This window comes from Cebus imitator, unplaced genomic scaffold (assembly GCF_001604975.1).
Source record: "Cebus imitator isolate Cc_AM_T3 unplaced genomic scaffold, Cebus_imitator-1.0 Scaffold1362, whole genome shotgun sequence".
In the NCBI taxonomy this organism is placed as follows: Eukaryota; Metazoa; Chordata; class Mammalia; order Primates; family Cebidae; genus Cebus; species Cebus imitator.
The window spans coordinates 8,247-14,076 of record NW_016108677.1 but is presented as its reverse complement, the minus strand read 5'-3'; positions in this window follow the sequence as shown (position 1 = coordinate 14,076).

Genomic DNA, 5,830 nt, shown 5'->3' with positions numbered 1-5,830 from the left:
GACATGCCTCCTGCCCGGGTGCTGTTGTGCTGAATACTCACATGGACCCACACAGGCTTCATCTCATCAGTGCTTTACTGCGCTGTGGCCTTCACAGACCGAGAGCATTTCAGACGGAAACGCTCCACGTGGCTGTTAACGTGGAAAATGGCGCCAGCCGTGGGTTGGGTGATGTTTGCCCACTTCACAGTCGCCATCTGGTCCCTGGGCACCTGGTCTCCTCTCTCACTTGTTCTTCTTAGCGGCGCTGCTGACCACCCATCTCCAAGGCTTCTTTCTTGTCCACTGCACTGGGGTCCTCTGGACCTTCCCCGCCCTCACCTGTCACCAGCACCCGCCCTGCCCAGCCCCCTCCAGCCTTCCCCCTCCTCCTCCTTCCCTCCCTTATGATCCTCCCCAACAACCCACCCTCCCTACACCCCCCACTCCTCCCCTGACCCTTCCCTGGCCCCTACCTCAGCCCTGCTCAGGACCCCCACCCTCCCCCAATGCCCCAACCCTCCCTGACCACTCCCTGCTCTCCCGAGACTCCCGGGCCCTCCCCAGCCTGTGCACCTGGAGCTTTTTTCTCCGTTAACCCTAAGCTGCTTCCTTCCCCTTCCCTTTCCTGCTCCTCCCCTTCCTCTCTGGTTCACACCGAGGCTTCTTCTAGACCCTGGTGTCCTGTCGGCGGCTCTCACACCGGCATGTGGTTGGATTTACTGTTTGCAGCAGGGTCTCCTCCTCCTGGAGCTGCAGCTCCCAGCGTCTGGCACCCAGCACTAGCACGTGCTGCATGTGTGCGGAAGGAAATGGGCCTCTCCCTGAAATCCCAGAGGCCGCCTCCACTCGCTGTCATTCCTGAGGATGCCGGCCGCCTCAGGCCGTGGGAAGGGGAGCAAATGGCGCCCGGCCCTGGCCCTTTCTCCTCGTCAGTGTCAGCAGGTGCCCAGACGGGCGATGATCTAAGACAGGGAAAAGCGTAGCTGCCACGAGCTAATGCTTCCTCACCTCTCACATGTCAGCTCTCACACTGTCCCAGAGGCAGCGGGGCATTTTCCCCCACCTGTTAGACTTCCCCCGATAGCCCAGCGTCTCTGACCACCAGCCGCCTTCTTCTCGTCACCCAGGCTCACGTGCCCTTCACGTTGGACGTGCTGCCCGTCCACCGCCCGCCTGATCAGGGAGCAGGCCGTGCCATTCCTCCTCCCGTCTTCGGGTCCGCCGCCTCCATCCCATTCCCTCTCGGTGGCTTCCTGGTTGACCGTCCTCCCTGCAGGGCTCGTCCTCACCTCCATCCGGGCTATTGAGAGAGAGTTTGCTAAAGTGCAGGACTGGCTTCACCCTCCAGCGCCCATCCGTCTAAAGAGCACAGGCTTACCCCCTGGCCGTGACAGTCCAGGCCTCCGTGCGTTAAGCCTGGCTGCCTCTCCAGCCTTCTGTTCATTTCACCAGACTTGTCTATCCAGTGCTCCCCTTAAATGCCGAGGTCCTTTCCCTGGGACCCCTTAGCTCATGCTGCTCCTGTGTCTCTATCCAAACCATGCTCATCCTCCCAGACCCGATGGAAGGCCGTTAACTCTTTGCAGGCTTCAGCCATCTTCCCAAAGCTGGATGTCTTCGCTCTGCAATCCCTGCCTTGCTTTGCCTTCCATTTTCCTGCCGTGCACCACGGGCTGCCTGGCGCCATCCCTGTCTGTGGGAACCATGACCGTCTTGCCGGCACCATCCCTGTCTGTGGGATCTATGACTGTCTTGTCTGGCACCATCTCTGTCTGTGGGATCCATGGCTGTCTTGCCGGGCACCATCTCCATCTGTGGGACCCATGACTTTTCTGCTGGGCACAATCCCTGTCTGTGGGAACCATGGCTGTCTTGCTGGGTGCCATCCCTGTCTGTGGGATCCATGACTGTCCTGCCTGGCACCATCTCTGTTTGTGGGATCCATGGTCGTCTTGCCCAGCACCATCCCTGTTAGTGAGATCCATGACGGTCTTTGCAGCTCCAACAACATCAAGCTAGGGTCTTGTCAAAAGGAGTGGAGACTGGCTAGGGTATTTGTGTAGATGGCCTTCAATGAGGGCAAGGTGACATGTCACGCCCCTTGGCTTGGAGGTTTAGGATTTCTAAATTGATGATGGGGCACTCCTGGTGCTCCTCAGGATATCTTATTTGGAACTGGTCTTTGGTTTCTCACTCTGCTCAGAGCATTTTGAGGCCTATAGACCCTAAGTCAGCAGGAAGTCCTTAGAACTTCGGGGGTAATGAGGCCTTTGTAGAATATCTTGAAGACAGTGAACTCGGCCTGCTCATGTGGTACGGGGGGCACTAGGAGTGAGCCCTGGGCCAAAGGCTGGAGGGAAGGACCCCAGACCTGAGAGGAGTCGGGGAGTGCATGTTCACGTGTCCAAATCAGTGTGCAGTCCCAGGGTTCAGAGCCCAGAGACGGAGAGGAGTGTGAGCAGAAGTCTTGATTTTTATTGTAATTGTTTTAAAGGCAGGCTGGGAGGAGCCTTCGCTGATCTTCTACCCTGGACGTTTCCTAGTCCCTGGGTGGCCTGCTGCTAAACATCAGAGTGAGCTGCAGGATGGACTGACCTGGCTTAAAAGAGGGCGGGAGTGGTCAGAGTGTTGCGGGAAGGACAGTCCCTGAGACTGGATTTCAGTGCTGGGAATCCCCTGCCCCATTGGTATCTCTCTGACCCTCTGTGGTAGACACTCAAACATGAGGAGCATGTAGGGAGACCCCATCTTGGACTCCAGGCTCCAAGACCAACCTTACCCCAATGACCGGGAGCAAGGAGTTATTTCCGTTTCACGAGTGAGGTGAAGCAGGGCAGCATCTCCAAGTGCTCCTGGGACAGTGAGCTTGCCAGTGTACAAGAGGCCACTTGAGGTTGCAGGATTGTCAGAATTCTGCTAGATAGTAAGCCATGATCATGTTCTGTGCTTACAGGAAAGTGCCAGGCTCTGTGTGACAGGGGCACGAGCCTCCTCTGAGTCACTGGAGTGACTAATTTCACATACAAAGGCACACATAGTCTCAAAGTAAAAGAATGGAGGAATATTTACCAAGCCAATGGAAAGAAAAAGAAAAGCAGGGTTACAATCCTAGTATCTGGTAACATAAGACTTTGAAGCAACAAAAATAAGAAAAAGAAAAAAAAAAGAAAAGCATTAGGTAATGGTAAAGGAATCAATGCAACAAAAAACGCTAACTATCCTAAGTATATATGCACCCAATACAGGAGCACGCAGATTCATAAAGCAAGTTCTTAGAGACCTACAAAGAGACTTAGACTCTTGCATAATAATAGTGGGAGACTTTACACACCTCTGTCAATGTTAGACAGGTGAACGACACAGAAAATTAACGAGGATATTCAGGATTTGAACTCAGCTCTGGACCAAACAGACCTAATAGACATCTACAGAACTCTCCACCCAGTATCAACAGATTTTGCATTCTTCTCAGCAGCAAATAGCACTTATTCTAAAATGGACTGCATAATTGGAAGTAAAACATGCTTCAGTTAATGAAAAAAGTAGAAATCATAACAAACAGCCTCTCAGACCAGAGTGCAATCAAATTAAAACTCACTATTAAGAAACTCACTCAAAACCATACAACTGCTTAAAAACTGAACAACCTGCTCCTGAATGACTATGGAGCAGTCATTAATAATAACAAAATTATTATTATTAAATGACAATAATTATTTTTATTATTAAATAACAATAACAGTAAATAACAAAATTAAGGCAGAAATGATGAAGTTCTTTGAAACCAATGAGAACAAAGAGACAACAAACCAGGATCTTTGGACACAGTTAAAGTAGTGTGTAGAGGAAAATTTATAGCACTAAATGCCCACATCACAAAGAAGGAAAGATCTAAAATCGACATCCTAACATCACAATTGAAAGAACTAGAGACACAAGAGCAAACACATTCAAAAGCTACCAGAAAGCAAGAAATAACTAAGATCAGAGCAGAACTGAAGGAGATTGAGACACAAAAAGCCCTTCAAAAAGTTGATGAATCCAGAAGCTGGGTTTTTGAAAAGATTAACAAATTAGATAGACTGCAAGCCAGACTGATAAAAAAAAAAGAGAGAAGAATCAAATGGACACAATAAAAAATGATAAAGGGGCTGTCACCACTGATCTCACAGAAATACAAGCTACCATCAGAGAATGCTATAAACACCTCTATGCAAATAAAATAAAAATCCAGGAGAAATGGATAAATTCCTGGACACATACACCCTCTCAGGACAAAACCAGAAAGAATTCGAATTCCTGAATAGACCAGTTATAAATTCTGAAATTGAGACAGTAATTAGTAGCCTACCAACTAAAAGAAGTCCAGGACTAGAGAGATTTACAGCCAAATTCTACCGGAGGTACAAAGAGGAGCTGGTAGCGTTCCTTCTGAAACTATTCCAAACTACAGAAAAAGAGGAACTTTTCCCTATCTCATTTTATGAGGCCAGCATCATCCTGATCCCAAAAGCTGGTAGAGACATAACAAAACAGGAAAATTTCAGGCCAATATCTCTGATGAACTTCAACGTAAAAATTCTCAATAAAATACAGACAAACCAAATCCAGTAGCATATCAAAAAGCTTATCCACTATGACCAAGTCGGCTTCATTGCTGTGATAAAGGCTGTTTCAACATAGGCAAATCAAATCAATAAGTGTAATCCATCACATAAACAGAACCAATGACAAAAACCACACGATTATCTCAATAGATGTAGCAAAGGCCTTTGATAAAACTCAACACCCATTCATACTAAAAAAGAAAGAAAGAAAGAAGGAGAAAAACAGAGAAAAAGGAAAAGGGAGAGAGAATGGGGGTGTTGCTTTATTGCCCAGGCTAGAATGCAGTCTAAAAATGGGTATGCCTATAATTGTGCTTAATAATAGAGACATGAAAAAAAAATGAGGGAAGAAAATAACAAACAAGCAGCCAACCAATATTTCACTGAAACCTGTAAATAGATGTGATGTGGTACTGCTAAGAGTGTATATTTTGTGTATTTAAAGTGGAGAGTTCTATAAATGTTAATTAAGTTTACTTGTTCCGGATCTGAGTTCAAGTCCTGGATATCGTTGTTAATTTTCTGTCTCATTGATCTGTCTAATATTGATGTTGAAGTTTCCCACTATTATTGTGTGGGAGCCTAAGTCTCTTTATAAGTCTTATATATCTGGGTATTCCTGTATTGGGTAGGTATATATTTAGGATCTTTAGCTCTTCTTGTTGCATTGATACTTTTATCATTATATAATATCCTTCTTTGCTTCTTTTGGTCTTTGTTGCTTTAAAGCAACTCCTTCTCTTTTTTTATTTATTTATCTTTGTGCTCCATTTGTTTGGAAAATCTTTCTTCATCCCTTTGTTTTGAGTCTTTGTGTATCCTTGCATGTGAGATGTGTCTGGATGCAGCATACTGATGGGTTTTGGCTTTTTCTTTTTGCCTGCCTGTGACTTTGGATTGGGGGATTTGGTCTATTTAAATTTAGAATTAATAATAATATATGTGAGTTTAATACTGCTATTTAATGTTAGATGGCTGTTTTGCCTATTAGTTGATGTAAATTCTTGATTATGTTGATGTTCTTTATTTTTTGGTATTTTTTAGAAAGGCTGATACTCGTTGTTCCTTTCTACATGCAGTGATTCTTTCAGAAGCTCTTGTAAAGCAGGCCTGGTGGTGCTGAAATCTCTGAGTGCTTGCTTATTCACAAAAGATTTTATTTTTCCTTCGCTTATGAAGCTTAGTTTGGCTGGATGTAAAATTCTGGGTTGAAAGTTCTTTTCTTTAAGGATGTTGAATAT